The sequence below is a fragment of the Panthera pardus genome, unplaced genomic scaffold (genome assembly GCF_024362965.1).
Source record: "Panthera pardus isolate Hobbes unplaced genomic scaffold, ASM2436296v1 HiC_scaffold_17, whole genome shotgun sequence".
Lineage (NCBI taxonomy): Eukaryota > Metazoa > Chordata > Mammalia > Carnivora > Felidae > Panthera > Panthera pardus.
In genome coordinates, this window is record NW_026526732.1 from 25,292,351 (window position 1) to 25,309,699 (window position 17,349).

Genomic DNA, 17,349 nt, shown 5'->3' on the forward strand with positions numbered 1-17,349 from the left:
CAGTTCTAACTTCTACAACATAAAGAAAATGTCTCTGTAATAAATCACAGATTGTAGGTATCTTCATAAGTCTTGTCAAACATGACCCACTGAAAATAGTTATAGATCATTTCTGGAACAGATGATATTGCAGAAAAATGGTTGTTAGATTGACAGATAGATACATGCATATATACATACATGAAACATGGACAGACAGCTTGCGTCGCAGCTCGCAGCTCTGAAGTTTTAAGCAGTCTCTACAGAGTTCACATGAAAGCCATGGTGACCACATTGTATAAACAAAGAAAACTAATAAAGGGTTTGGCTTTAGCTTGAAGGTTCTTCTGCCATGGAGTAATTTTCCTATGATATATACTTAGCCCTTGTTATGACCTAATTATGCATAATTCTTTTGGAATAGGATCATTACAACTATGCTTATTACAAGCTCAGCAATCATTTAAAGATATTCACCAAAGACATACATGTGGCTAAGTAGGGACACAGAGTCTGCATCCAATTTGATAACCGCAGAAAAAGTCAGAATGAAAATAACTTTTGAAAATAATATTTTGGTTTATCCTAGATTGAACCAAGATTGACACAAACACTGGAGTTTTCAGATATTTAAAGAAAAACAAATAGTCGACTTTTAAGGCATGATGCCCAGAAATTATACAAGCTAATATAATATAATACAGGGGATCATTGAAGGGAAAGTCACAGTTTTGTCGGATCCTTGGTTCCATCAGACATACTTAGGGAGATGGAAAGGTCTCCAAGGAGCAAATAGCCCCCCCTACGTAGATCTGGAAGACTATCTGGCAGTGTAGCTCAGCAGCGAAAGAACCCTATTTTGAGAGTTTGCAACACATTTGAAAAATAATAACTTGAGGATTGTCTATTCTAGCATCTTGGTTAGTAACTTGGTAGTATGATTAGGTCAATATGTTAGGCAAACAAGCTGACTGAAGGGGAAAACTATTCAACAACTACAGCATATAGACCTATATTTAGCCATTTTTTAAGTGCATGCAGTTGAACATTACTGGGACATGCCATAAAAAATCACAAGTTTAGTAATTCTGTCCATCACTAAAGATTAATGAATGAATGAATGAACAATGCTTTTATCATTTATTTTACAGACAAACCTCTCATAGACAAGTGTCTAAACTGTCACCCAGTAATATCAAATTCTATCAATGCAAAGCCACTGCGCTTGAAAAAAGAAAAAAATATATATATATATGTTTTATCTGTGTGCACTTACTATTTTCAAGTTTTTTGTTTCCATTTCTGATTTAATTCTGACAGATGTTGTCATGAATGGTAAAGGTTAACATTAACCACTAAAGATTATGGCTAAGACTAAAGACACCATAATATTTGGGAAATCTAAGCACTTTATTCCCTTGACCCAGGAATGCATATATATATAAATATGTCATAAAAGAAAAATAAATGTGTATTAGACTTGAGAGTGAAACTGGGCACTAGGATAATTGTCTACATTATTAGATTCAAAAAGTTTTTGCATGAAATCCACAGCTTAGCAGTGTTATTATTATTATTAATTTTTTTTTTTGGTCAGAGGAATCTTCTTTTCAGCAAAAAAAAAAAAAATAACATACATGTAAAATAAATATTTTATTGGATGTTTATTTTGCATGTTTAAATTACAATGGTTTCATTTCCTAAGTTAATCAGTGAAACTTTCAGTTACAGATATAAGACAAGACTTTTGAATTTATGCCCATTCCTTCTGAGAACTCACTAAAATGATCAGAAAGAAAATTTTCTAAATGTTTCCAAAATTGGGGAGGAGATGCTAAGTACAAAATTTGAAAATAGATAGTGTCAAACAAAAAAATGTATATATATATATATATATATATATATATATATATATATATATAATTGATTTATTAGTAGCATGAAAGCACTATTAACACTGGAGAAATCAAGAGTAACTCAGTTTGAGCCATGAAACCTTCAAAATCCTCAGAATGTAAGGATATAGTTGAGACTCAGAGTCTGATTGAAAGACTGTGGAAAGAATTTTGTGTATTGGTTTGCTAGAGCAGTTGTCACAAAATACCACAAACTGGGTGATTTAAACAAGGAGAGTTCATTGCATCACCGTGTGGAAGCTACAAGTCTGAGACCAAAGTGGAAGCAGGAAAATCCCTCTGTTGTCCACGAGGGAGAATCTATTCCATTCCTTTCTCCTAGCTTCTGGTGATTTGCTGGCAATCCTGTGTTCCCTTGTTTGGCTATGTATCACCCCTATCTCCGACTTGGTATTCACATGACATCCTCCCTGTGTGCATGTCTGTCTCCAAATTTCTCCTTTTTATAAGGTCACCAATTATATTGGAGTAGGAGCCCACCCTAGTGAAGTCGTTTTAACTTGACTATCTCTGTGAAGACCGTATCTCCAAATCGGATCATATTATGAGGTACTGGGGGTTTAGATTTCAACATATGAATTTTTGTGAACAAATTCAATCCATACCATTGTGGATTCCATATTTCCTCCTTTCCCCCATGCAACTGGAATATTGTCTCTCCCACCTCAGTAGAAGAGAAAAGTATTATACTCTGGATAATGTAACAATTTAGCAATCTAGTAAACTGCTGATTAGCTATATTTTGAGGCTGCATGCAGCGGTGTTAATTCTATGAGATTTTTACCTCACCAGGTCACTTATTTATAGAAACTTTCTTTTTTTGAGTGGGAGGTGATATAATAGCTATAAAACCTGACTCAGACATGTAAAGTGTGATGATACCTTCCATTATAATCTTGGAATAATTTTCAATGAGTGATAGCTTAAGAAATTTTATTAATCAGCACTACAAGTTAATGTTTTGATTGATGCAAATTATTAAAATTTGACATGCAACACATCTGTGCACCAATTATATGTTATTTCAGCCTTTAGGGGAGTTAAAAATAAATATCCAAAGTGAAATTCAAAGAAAATCACTAAAACAGCATCTCAGTAAAACCATAGGAATCGACAGGAATTTGAAAACCCCTAATTTACATAAATTAGAGCCATTTGTTTGTTTCAACGGAGATTCCTCATTGATTCCTAAGAAATATTGCACAAAAGCTTTTTTGGTTTACAGACCTATTTGAGAACCTTATAAAACCTATGGTCCATATCTCTAGGAAAATACAGTTATGCCTTTTATCCACAGACACTCAGTTTTTGGCATGCAGTGTTTTGTTTTGTTTTGCTTTATTTTTTTTTAATTTTTGTTACTTATTTTGAGAGAGAGAAAGAGAGACAGAGAGAGAGAGAGAGAGAGAGAGAGAGAGAGAGACAGAGAGAGAATGAGTGGGGGAGGGCAAAGAAAGAGGGAGAGAAAATCTCAAGCAGGCTCAGCGCGGTCACTGCAGAGCCCAATGTGCGACTTGATCTTATGAACCAAACCGTGAGGTCATGACCTGAGCTGAAACCAAGAGTCAGACACTTAACCCACTGAGACACACAGGCGCCCCTGGCACACAGTTTTCATTAAACTGGGGACAGAAATAATGGAGTTCCCTAAAGTTTATGAAGGTAGAGCTGATTTTGAAGCAATATTCTGTCACTTAAAACTCGCTGATAGCTTAGACTTTAGATTTCAGTTTTCTGTATCTATAAAATTACAAAGATAATTGTGCCTAAAGGTAATTGGACCTACATTAAAAGGTTTTTTGTGATAATTAAATGATGCAATATATGCAACATTTTGGAAACATAATGTTTTCTGTCTCTATATTTCTTTCTTGTGTACCCAGAATTTGGGGTTCTTATATTCTTAACATTGTAATCAACTCACCATTTTGCTTCGGTTCTGTTTTATTACTCATTATTTGATTTCACCTTCGGATTGAGAATTTATGCAAGTACTTCTGGTGATGCTGCATCCTATATATGAAGGTGAATCCAAATGTAAAAATAATTAAAATAATAAGATCTTATCCTTTAATATCTGTGGCAATCAAACTTTGCACCTAAAATGCACCTATAATGCATGTAAAATCCTAAAAGGAGGATTTTCCGGAAAGCTTTAGTAAATGAAGATTTCAGTTCCAAAAATGTAGGGTAAGAACATGTAACCTGGGTGAGAATCCCTAGTACTCCCTTTGGAAACATTGTTTTCTGTTTCTCTTATATTTGAATCACTTCTATAGCATTCTTATCAGGAGTTGGCTATCTTTTCCATTTAGTCATATAGAAAGTTCTTTCCTGAATCAGGCCATCCCATATAAATACAAATCTGAGCAAATTCACCAAGGCAGAGATTTTGGGTGCGAGGCAGTTTAGCATAACAGAAAAGCCTGGACATTAAAATAGGGGACATTTAATATCAAAATATTAACAATTAATCCAAAGGTTATTTATGAAGATTGATTGAGATGGTGAGAAACTTCACATAGTTTCCTTCCATTGAACTTATATATCCATTCAAGTCATTCAAAAATGTAACTTAGCTTTTACATCTATAGGAATTACTATGATAAATATAGTTAATACTCCCTTCAACATTTCTTATCAGATAACCCAAATACATCTTACTAGGTATGTCATCGTCAATTCTTTCTTTGACATTCCTCAAATTGTAGAATATCCCACCTTTTGGAACATAGATAAACTCTCCTTAATATGGTCATGTTTATCAATGTATTTCTTTTTTTTTTTTTTAACTTTTATTTATTTTTGAGACAGAGAGAGACAGAGCATGAACAGGGGAGGGGCAAAGAGAGAGGGAGACACAGAATCCGAAACAGGCTCCAGGCTCCGACCTGTCAGCACAGAGCCCGATGCGGGGCTCGAACTCACGGACCGTGAGATCATGACCTGAGCCGAAGTCGGACTCCCAACCGACCAAGCCACCTAGGCGCCCCTATCAATGTATTTCTTACACAGTAGGTACTGGACTAAAAAGAAATATTGCAAATGAGCACTCACCAGTGCAAATCTAGAAATTAAATTCTTATTAATACAGCTTATTTGGAACTTTTTAGGTGGCAAAATCCTATTTTTTATTTCCATTGAATTTAATGTCAGCTAGAAACTGTTAGGCCTTCTCAGAAACCCTCCGATCAATCATATTCTGGGAAATCAATACATATTTGCATAAATACCTCTAAGAAACATTGGTAGAATTTTATGATAGGTGTTTTCTTTTAAGACTAATAAATTTGCACTCATCTGATCCTCTCTTAGTCTTGCTGAAGGAACAGCATGGTTTTATAAGGTAGCTCCCAAGTTGTAGATAGCCCCTTCTGTTTCTGTGAAGTACAGTGAAGCTGAATTATTTTGTAGGCAATACCAACAAATCAATGCAAATGCTTTTAAGGTTATTGTAAACCTCAACAGAACTATTGTCCTGAAAAACTTCATTCAGTATCTCCTAACACTCATTTTCTATGCTAAAGCTTGGGAATAGATGCTTGTGTACAAATGACTTTTGACAGAAATGCATGAAAATTTAAGCCAACAGATTAAGTGAGATTATATTACAAATTGTAATATACTGTATAGTACAGTCCTTTTTACAACAAAAATAATAAAATATAAATATTTTGGGGTAAAATCATACAAATCTGAAAGACTAAAACACTTGCATTACTATACCAAAAACACTGAAGTTCAACCAAAATTTGGATAATCTTTTGCAAATTGAATTATAACCTTGTCACGACATATGTGCATTTTGGTGTCATTTAACACGCATATTCAAGAAAACCTAGCAAGCTTATTCATGCCCCTGAGTCCGGAGAGGAATTATATTACATGGGTGAGAGTAGGTTTTGCTTTTCTTCCTAACAGTTACAAAAAAAATGCATGAGAGAACATGAAAACTTTCTTAAATTTGGGATTTGTTACCATCCGATTAGAATCTAGAAGAACTATATTTGACATATATACAGTAAAAGCTTGGATTGTGAGTAACTTGTTCTCTGTGTGTTCTGCAAGATGAGCAACATTTCTAATAAATTTTAACTTGATAAATGAGTGATGTCTTGCAACACGAATAGTACGTGCCGCCAAATGTCACATGATCACAACTGAGCCAATAGTTCTGCTCTCTCGCTGTGGGACTGTGCATGATCATCTCCCATGCGCAGATGCTCAGTGTGTATGTAGGCTGTGGTGTATGGCAGAAATCAGTGATTTTTCAGAACATTGGAAGATGCCCAAAACCGGCACTAGAGTGTATTGTTTATCATATTCAAAGCACCTATGGACATTTCTTTTGCCTTTCCATACAAAAGTAAGCTTAGGAATGCTCTGCTTCATTCTAGGTCAGGTTGCCTGCAGATATACACCCTTTCCTCTGCTGCCGTATTGCCAGTTACATTGGATACAGTATATGACAAGAGTTTATTAATACTGTAGTCAACATCTGTGTGAGCATATACAATGGCCCCCATGCAGACCAAGATTCCATTGAGCCAATAGATAACAGTGATTCCATTAGTAATAGTGAAAGTTGTCTTACACAATAACCCTTCTCTCTCTTGTCTCCCTCATTAGCCACAAAGGTTTTCAAAGGTAAGTGTAGGTTCGTTTATTTTTCTTTATATTTTGTATTTGCTTTCTTATTTTGATTATATTTCAGTACTGTAACCATTTTTACATGAATATTTTTGGGTTGTGGAATGAATCATCTGAGTTTCCATTATTTCTTACGTGGAAATTCGCTTTGATACACAAGTGCTTTGGATTACAAGCATGTTTCCAGAACAAATTATGCTCACATATCAAGGTTTTACTCTATAATGTTTCTCACCCCGATTTCTTTTAAAAGGGAACAACTCTATCAATGTCTACATGCATCTTCAAATGACATTGACTCTGATTGTTATGAGTTGAATTGTGTCTCCCCAGAAAAGATAGGTTGAAGTCCTAACCCCCGGTACCTCAAAATGTGATATTATTTTGAAAGTGGTTTTATACAGCGCTAATCAAGTGAAAATAAGTTCATTAGTGTGAGCCCTAATCCAATGTAACTGGTGTCCCTACAAAAAAGGAAAAGTTTGGATACAGAGACAGACATGAGAAGCCATGAAAAGACACACAGGGAGAATTCCCTTCGAAGACAAAAACAACTGTAAACCAAGAAATGTTCAGGACTGCCCATGACCGCCAGAAGCCAGAAAGAAGCAAATAAAATTCTACCCAGATTCTCAGAGGAATCATGGTTCTGCCCTATAGATTGCTGACTCCTCTCGCCTTCAGTACTGCAAAGTAATATATTTCTGTAATTTTAAGCCTCTTAATTTTCAGTACTGTGTTGCAGCAGCCATAGGGAACTAATACACCTATATTATAAAATAACATTTAGCAATGAATAAAATTATAGAACACTTTTCAGCTCCAAAAGTGAATCATATAATCATATAATGAATTCAATCAATAAGAGAAACATAAATTAACTACTGAAAAAAAATACATTGATAATTAATTGCAGTGCATGGTATAAAACAAACAGATTGCTTAAACCATAATTTTTTATGTAATAGGAAGGTACTAATGAATATAGATCATCTGAGACTATTTTTAATAAAAACATATTTTATCTAATCCATAATACATATCCATGTGTCATTAAACCTATCCATTTTCTTTGGTAGAGTAAATATCTTTTCACTGAAAACTGGAAACTGAATTAAAATGAGCTAGTTGTCTTTCGAAGATAAAGCCCCAATATTATGTTTAAGGAGGATGTTTGTTGCTATGGTTTGTCCTGTTCAATTTTTTCTGAATTAAAGATTCTTAATGTATGCTATGTTAAAAGGGTCTATGGATCAGGACAGAAAAATAGAAAGCCCCTTTGTAAGAGTTCCTAAAATAATATCAGATAATATCAGACTCCCTATGTTTTTGTAGAAAACTGTTTGCAGGCGTATAATACTTCCCAACTATTCTGCACTCTTTAGGATGACCCTGAGGCTGTGGTGAAAGCTACCTATTTACGTTTTCCGAGATACGGGCGCTTTTTAATCTTTCATTTTAAAATAGGGCCATTTCAATCTTAGGACTGTATGGTTTATTATTCATACTTCTATTGACCAGCAATCAATGATACCTGTGCATTGGATCAACGTTTCATTACAATCATTAGCAGAGAAGGTTAAGAGGAAGTTGGGGGGGGGGGGGTCCTTGCAGGCTAAGTTGTATCCATTCTGGTTTGCCAGGCACACACACTCGCACACATAAGTACAACCGCAATAAGAGACCGGTGTTAATTTAAGGTTCACTGTTCATATTTAAAAAAAAATTTTTCAATGTTTATTATTTATCATTGAAAGAGAGAGGGAGATCAGGGGAGGGTTAGAGAGAGAGGGAGACACAGAATCCGAAGCAGGCTCCAGGCTCTGAGCTGTCAGCACAGAGCCCAACGTGGGGCTCGAACTCACCAACCAGGAGACCATGACCTGAGACGAAGTTAGATGTTTAACTGACCGAGCTCCCCAGGCGCCCCTCATTGTTCATTCTTCATTGAAGATTTTTTAGTGTTGAAGCTCAATTTATTACCTAACCATTCTTCATTTCAATATAACATCCACTTGCATAGACATACGCTGCGTTTTTTTATGCTTCCTCAAAGTTTTCATAATAGAAAAACACAACTTTATAACTGCACGAGAAAGAAAATGATAATAGTTAACATTTTTCCAGGCTTTATTACATGTCAGGCACTGTTCTAAGCGCCTCACACGTATTCAATCAATTAATCCTCAAAATAAGCCTGAAAGCATCCCAAATACAGAGCAGAAAACCGGCCATCTGATCGCTCATTGACGTGCTGCTTTACCTAAGCCTACTTCGCAATCATCCATGTGCGCTGACCGAGCAACTCAACAAAAACACAGACTCATAGAAAATTTGTAATTCCTTATCTGTAAGGAAATCTGCAGCTGGAGATATTTTCTACCATTTCCAAAGAAATGCTGCATCAGTGTAGAAATAAAGTGAATGTCTCCATACGATCAAATCTATTGTGTTGCTTTCTACAAAAATGGTGAAAATAAACGTGAGGTGAGTTGGTGCCTGAATATCTGGCTTTTGACTGGCTCTCAGACTTTCTAGTTCCATGTGGGCCTAAGGGAAAAGTCACAGCACCTTGGATGGACCTCTGTTTTCCTACTTCACAAATTCCGAGAAAGGTTAAAATGTCTTTGATTTCAAAAATGCAATAAATTCACTAGTTAGATGTCGATTGTGTGCAAACTGTGAGAGATGCCTCAAATACAAAGAAAAATGAGATATTTTCATGGTGTTCATATTCTAGTTTTCAAATCAATATCATAAGTGCTATGATAGAGTAAGTTCAGGCGACTCTGAAAGCAAAAGGAGAACATTTAACACAGACTAGGTGAATTATGATAGTCTTTCTGAAGGAGATACCAATTTGAGCCTTGCAATTACTTAGGGCTTACCTATGTTACAGATAGAAAAATATTTCAGACAGAGGAATCATTTCTATGGTAACGTATGGAGGAAAGAGATAGCTGGGTTTATTTGAAAGGAGCATGTAATTGCGTGTGGTTTACAAATAGAGAATAACAAACAGAGAATAGAGAATAACGGAGAAAATAGAGCTTGAGGAAGTTAGTAAAAATGAGATCAGAAAACCCTTGATATGCCATATTAAATAATTTTGCACGCAAATGAATATTTCCCAATATGTATTTTCTAGAAGTAACCTTGAGAAATGGTACATAATGCACTACATTTTTAGAGCGGAAATGCAAATTAGTATATTAATGGTTTACAAAACTCTAGAACATATTGAATTTTAGCAAACTTACCGAAAGTAATTTTCAAATGTATTTGACCTAAGTTTAAAAAAAATATTATGCGTAGGAAAATGTTTACAAATAGAAAATGTATACAGCTTGATGAAGTGTGTAACTCAATAAAGGTAAGAGAAAGAGAGAGAGAGAGTGAGAGAGAGAGAGACAGAGAGAGACCAATGACATCCTAGCACCTCCCCTGCTTCCCCCTCCTAATGATTAGCTTAGTCTACACCCAAAAGGTTCCCTTATTCTGATTTCATATTAGTCTTTTTTTATAAATTTATATAAATAAAATGTTGCAATCAATTTGTTTATGGCCAATTTGATTTGACTCAAAAATATTTGTCATTTTATGTATGCTGTTGTGAATAGACAGTTAATTCATTTTCATTACCGTATAGTACTTATTGGATGAAACTACCCCAGTTTATCCATTCAAATCCTGCTGCCAGCTTGGGGCTATTAAAATAATTCTACTATTAATATTTTTGCAAACATGTCTTGCTGCACATATGTACACACTTCTGTTGTGTATCAACTGTACAAATTGCTGCATCAAATGATAAGAAATGTCCAACATTCGTAGATACCAGCTGAACTACTTTTCCTAGCAGTTTTTCAATTTGTACTCCCACCAGGAATATTTTCGAGTTGATTATTTCTGCACATTCCTGCCAACAAATGATATTGTCAGCCTCTTTAATTTAAACCATTTTTGTGGTTGTTTTGTGGTGTCTCAAAGTATTTAATTTGCATTTCCCCTGCTTAACAAGGAGGTTGGGCATGATTTCATATCATTTGGTTGTTTGGATATTTTCCTTGGAAGTTGTCTCTATCTTTCGTCCACTTTATTATTGGGTTGACGATTTGGTTGACTGGTAGTTTGTTGATTTCTTCACCATTCTTATTGATTTGTAGGAGTCTTTTAAATGTTCTGAAAACTCGCACTTTGTCAAGTTATAAATATTATTGCTTAGTATATTACTTAGCATCATACTCAATGTTATCTTTTTATGACTAGAAATCTCCATGTTAATAGAGGGTAAAGTAGGGGTCAAGATATTTTTAATGGGTATATCCAATTAATCCAGGATGATTTTATTGAAAATATTATTTTCTTTTTCTGTGCAATACAATTTTGTTGTAAATAAACTGCCCATATATGCGTTAGTTTTTCTATATTTTATTAGTCTATTTTTCCATCTCTATGCCAATACTGAACTATTTTAATCTCTATATTAATAACTAAATGCCAGGTATATTAAATTTGCATTTATTTATAAAGCTGAGAAAGTTAAGGTGAAGGTAGTTTCAAAATTGATGAAAAAATTAGGCACAAACTAATTTTATTTCCTAAAGGAAACTACAGTTATATTTTAGAGAGCTATTTGAATGGACATAATCATCTAGGTTAAACTAGAAAAAGTCGTTTAACCCTCTAATAGGCCAGAGCATCAAAGTTCTGTCACAAATGTAAATTTGAGTTACACAAAGCAACACATTTTCTATGTGAATGCCTCAGTGAGGTGCCATTTTGAGATAAGACTGCAGGCAAAAGAGCTCTAAAATAACTTTTGATAGCTATAAAAATAAGTCTTTCCACTCTGTTCCTTTTCAAGATCAGATTGGTTATGTGTAGACCTTCGTATTAATACACACACACACACACACACACACACACACACCTTACACACAAAATCTTATTGGAACCTGATTAAGACTGTAGTTAAGGGGCGCCTAAGTGGCTCCATCAGGTAAACATCTGACTTTGGGTCAAATCATGATCTCATGGTTCGCGGGGCTTCCCACGTCGGGCTCTGTGCTGACAGCTCAGAGCCTGGAGCCTCCTTGGGAGAGCCTCCTCTCTCTCTACCCTCCCCCACTCATGGTCTCTCTCTCTCTCTCTCTCTCTCTCTCTCTCTCTCTCTCAAAAATAAATAAACTTAAGAAAAAGACTGTAAATATACAGAATATTATGAGAAAAATTGACATCTTTACATTATCAGGTTGTCAAATCATAAATAGAGCATATCACTTCACATTTTTCTATCAATAACATTTTGCAGGTTTATTTGTAGAGGCCTTGCACATGCTTTCTTAGATTTATAATATGTATTTGACTTACTTGATACCATTTTAAATTAAATAATTTAAATATTTTAAAATGTCTACTTCTATTAACTTTTTTTTGCTCATATATAGAGCCATAACTGCTTTTGTATATTGACATCGTAGCCTGAGATTTTGCTGAATACATTAACTTATTTTAATAGCGTATGTATTTTTTTTTAATTCTTTACATCAGAATCTTATAACCTGTGAATAAGATTTTTATGTATTACGTTAATCCTTATACATTTTTTATTTCTATTGCCTTAAACAACTTTCATAAAATATTTCTTCCTATGCCTTAGGGTTCACTCTTAGTGTTTTACATTGCATGGGTTTGGAAAAATGTAAAATGACATACATCCATCACTGTGGTATCATACAGGGTATTTCCACTGCCCTAAAAATCCTCTCTGCTTCATTTATTCATCTTTCTTCCCACTCCTCAACCCCTGAAAACTTATGGTTTTCCATAAGTTTTGCCTTTTCCAGAATGTCATATAGTTGGAATCATATGGCATGTAACCATTTCATAGCTTGCTAGTTTTTTAGTGCTGAATAATTCCATCGTCTGGATGCACCTCACACTATTTAGCTATTCTTTAAATATCTGTAAGTATTTGCAACAATATATTTTGGTTATTTATTAAATATTTTATATTGATAAATATATTTGAAATAGCATTATTTTTGACTTATGTAGCCTAAAAACTAATAACAATAATTTTATATATATATATATATATATATTTAAATGGAAATCAATTCTAGTAGGAAAATCTGAATATAGTCTTAAATTCTTATCACTCAAGACCGAAGTTCTGCTATCCTAAATACTCTCATTCACTAAAATGAGAAATACCTGAAATTGGATAATGAGTTAAAACTTAAAAAGACCAAAAAATAACAGAGGAATTATATCTATCCCTTTTAGCAATCACATTTTTTTTTTGCTTATCAGCTAATGTATTCAGTTAGTGTATCATTCTTTTTGTGTTAAGTAATTAGCAGGTCACAGAAGACAGAAAAAAAAATGTTTAACAGAATTGCCTACTTCTTTTTAGTACCCTTGAGATCATCATCTCCCTATGACCTCAGTGTTTTCGCAACAATTTAGAGTCTTTATTTATACTAAAACATATGAAAGATGCATGCTAATTTTAAAGCTTAGAAATAGGACAGAAATTGAAGATGCCTTTTTGTAATGGCTGAAAAGTGCATAAAATTAATTTGACTGATATGAATGAACTCTAATAACACTTTATAAATTTGTGTGACTAATGCTTCTAAATAATAATATTAATAACTTTACTCTTGTCTACAACTAACTGATCCCACTTACCAAATCTGGTATTTTCATTAGCATAATATATGTGGCCCATTTGTTGCAGGTAAGTAGGCTTGATAGTATAGGACTAAAGACATTTAAGGAAAATTCCATATCCTCAAGGGACTATGATAATGATCATCATATAGGTTTTTAGGAAAAGAAGTGGATAAAAGGGAAACCTGTAGATTCTAACACATTTAAAGAGTGTCAAAAAAGGACACTCTTTTTTTCAAGTCAAAAAAGGAACAGCTAAACTACTAAACCTAGGGATACATTTTTGCATAATATAAAGAAATGCATGCCAGAGTTTTAGATTAAATACATAAATATAGGATCTAACTTTTTTCTATGCCACAACAGATTACCAAAGGCACATTCTGAGGGTATTCGCTCTACATAAATGTTCTTGGTGACTTTCCCTTGATGCCACAGCCCTGTGCTGGAAATCATCCCTTAGCAAGTTACCCTGCATAGAATTTACAACCTGCCAACTCTCCCCTCTTAGAACTTATCATTGACTATTTTTTTTGCCTCATCTTGTGCTACACACAAACTGTGTTTTTTCAAAAAGTCCCTAAAACTCAGGAAAGAGATTGTCACAGGTCATGGTTCACACACCTAGAAGGACCCAGAAGATCTGCTAGTCCCGCCACCTTGAACTATGAATTGACATTCACTGTCCAATGCTGGGGGGATGCCACTGAATATCTTGTCTAGAATGTGATGCCCTCATTTTACCTCATTTGCAATCAAACACACAAGAATGATTTAATTTTGTTGAGTGATTTTTTTAAAAGATAAGTTAAAGTTTTTTAAAAAATGATAAATTTATTTTGCATGAGACTAGTCAAAGCGATTCACAGTGGTCCCCATTTTACAATCCCAGCCTTTTCATTCTCCCCAAGGAGACAGGATTCTAGGCTACTTTGGCCTCTCAACATCTTCTAAATATCACATATTATATTTTTATGTTTATACAACTTTAAATGTACATGCTCACTGCCTAAGATGATCATCCTCACCCTCACTTCACATTAAATAAAGCCAACACAAATATCTCTAGAGCTACTATCTTTGATTCATTTTTTCCAGCTTACTTAACAGAACTTATCCCATTTACATCTGCATTTCTATGGCACTTTGTATTCTGTCTTTGAAGTGATGCTGTGACACTAACTGCTGGCCCCAGAATCTGATGCCCTGAGTTGGAATCATGACTCCATCATTGATGAGCTGTGCAACCTTGAACAAACTCCTCAAAATCTCCATATCCCAATTTCCTTTTCCTTAAAATGGTCTTAACAATATGTTACAGATTGTTTTAAGCATTATATAGGTGAACATATGCATAAAACTTAAAATTGTGTTTGGCTCATGCTCAATAATTTTACATATTGTTTTAGTTATTTTTAAATATGCTTGACTCTCTTTTCTAATAACTTCTGGAGAGAAGGAATACTTTTACCATCTTTTTTATCATTGATTGTTATTGCCTAAATTATAGAAAAACCTCAGTCAAGGGTGATTTCAGTTGTTCTGCTTATCAGTCTGTATACTGTTGGACAACAGAAGCCTCTTTACATATTCAAAGTACAAGACAATTTAATGTTGTTAATCTTCATAAATCCAGTGGGATGCCTGGAGGAACTGAAGTTGGGGGAGAGTTCACTCAGGTTTCAAATCTACCATTGTAGATATGTGCCATATAGTTAGGGACATCCTGCTGCTGCCCAGATCAGAACCTTCCAGGAATTTGCAACCTACAGTCACAGCTAACATACAGAATTAATGTGGGAAGCTCTCACGGGAATGCCATGGAAGTATATCCATCTACCCACTTCTTCGGTGTTCCAACATGTATGAATGAATTGCAGAAAAGATCATAGGAGCGTTTTGGTGAATACTAATTGTGTATATCTATCATTTTTAATTACAGGAATCTGTCTCTTTAGTACATCAAAAATGTTTGAATACCAATAATTTAATGCATTTTAATTTAATCATATATATGGTAGATAAATAGGTAAATGTTATATAATTATTAGTTATAACTATTAATTATTAGTTATAACTATTATTAATTACTAGTTATAACTGTTAGATCTTTTTGCTCCACTGCCACCAAAATGGCCACAATCATCATCAAATAAATTTGAGACTAGCCTTGGCCATTTTTAAGTCCTATGAGAACACAACTTCTAAAATTGATGGATAAGTGCCAGAAAGAGATCAGGGTTATAGGTAATGTGACAACATATTGAAGCCACTTTGTTTTCATATTCTCCTCCCTGCATCCTTAATTATTTTTAGTGGAATCTTCACCCTAGATTGTTGACCGCAGCATTCACTGTCCATCCCCATGTCCCATCATGGAATCACTAGAACTGACAGCCTGCAAGTTCTACCTTTACACAATTTTCAGGTCTCCAGTTTGTCTGAACTTGGAGCTCACTTCAGATAATTATGCATATTTGCTTTGGATCTACAGACTAGTACATCCAGACTATCTATGTAACATATGCAGTCAATGGTTCTTCCAACTTCCCCTCCCATTGGACCTCCAGGTTATTGACATGTGCTTATGCTGGGTTCCTGATTTTTATCTCACACCCATGTACTTGTTAGTGTAATAATGCCAAAAGCTATTATTAGTATGAAAGGATTTACACTTCTCTTTGTTATAGTAATTTGAGTTATGAGTCAAGAGGAGAATTAGAAGCATATCAGAAAGTCTAGACTAATTTACATCAAAGGGCAAAAGGAGACCTATAAAAATAAACACAGAAGAAGGGAAAGAGGCCAATGCAGGTAGCATAGTTTAAGGATAAAGAAGGAGCACAAAGACCAAATGTCAAGGACAGAAGCCATGCGATGCCATGTAAGACTGAGAAGTAGCATATCTAGAGAAGTTGTCATACAGAAGTTATATGTATCATGACATGGAATCCCATGTCGCAATTCCAGAAATTTCAATAAATATTTTAATGGATTTTAATTTTTTTTTTTTTAATGTTAGGCTTCACATGTTAGGCTTCATATGAAGATGAAGTGTTGCTGAGACAGGATGTAACACGGCTCAGTTCTACAAAGTTTACGTTAGAGTTTTGACTGCCATACCTTTAATATTGTCCATCAGGACAGTAAATCTGCTTCTTTTATTTTTCTTAGATCCTCATTGCTCTGGGCCTGGTTTGCTGCCTGTCATTCCTCAGGAGTTCCCTGGTCTACGGAGCCCAAGCTTTGCCATTTATATCAGTAAGTGGCTATTCACCCTGCAATTATGAAAGTTTTTTCATGAATATATTATGTAGTATGTTGATCAATATAGGCATTTGAGCATCTTCTCACCTTCAAGTAACCATTACTCTGTATATGATACTATATTAACTATGATAATCATCCAGCTGTTTCTCTATATCTGTTCATCTGTTATCTATCATCTATCATTTATCATCTATTATCCATCAAATGAGAGTCTATTTAAGATCTACTTAGATCTATACAAAAATGCAAGTTATGTTGCTCAAACCCTAAGAATAGACTGAGTCTGTGGCTGAAAGAAAGTTCAATAATGATTTCTATAACCCAGTATGCTTTCATGAACTAAGACAGAACTTCTCAAAGTCTCTGAACCATTATTCAGCATCATAGCAAAAAAGCATAATCTTGACGTAATTCTTACCAGGATACATGTTTCAGATATATCTCCAAGAGAAAATAACTTTAATTAAGCACATTTTCTATAACCATAAAGGTTTATTTCATGGAAATAAAGGAAAAACATTCAGAAGCTATTTAGAAAAAAAGCATCTCCATTCACAGACTTGAAAGGGACCAAAATCACCTTCTCATTATGAATTTTTAGAACCTGAGGCTTAAAAGTTTGCATCCACTTTCCAAGGTCATGAATTAGATTTGGAGGTTAGAAGTCACATCATGTAAACCCCTATTCAGTGACCTTTTCACTACACAATATTTGGTAGAAGTTGGTGGTATATGTTAAGTCAAAAATATCAAAATATTAAAACTATTCATATTTTCTGCCCTAAATTATATAGTCTAATATCTACATTCTCTATTTTTTAGGTATAAACTTATGTTTTATTTGATGGTTTTT

General features: G+C 34.4%; 1 long non-coding RNA gene across 1 annotated transcript in view; it reads left to right on the forward strand.

The window, feature by feature from the left end:
• LOC109249846 (uncharacterized) overlaps nucleotides 1–16,509 on the forward strand; it is a 301,041-nt gene extending 284,532 nt beyond the window's left edge. The window contains exon 4 of the long non-coding RNA XR_002072786.2: nucleotides 16,401–16,509. This is a non-coding gene — a long non-coding RNA (uncharacterized LOC109249846). The remainder of the gene's footprint in view (nucleotides 1–16,400) is intronic.
• Nucleotides 16,510–17,349: the final 840 nt, after the last annotated feature.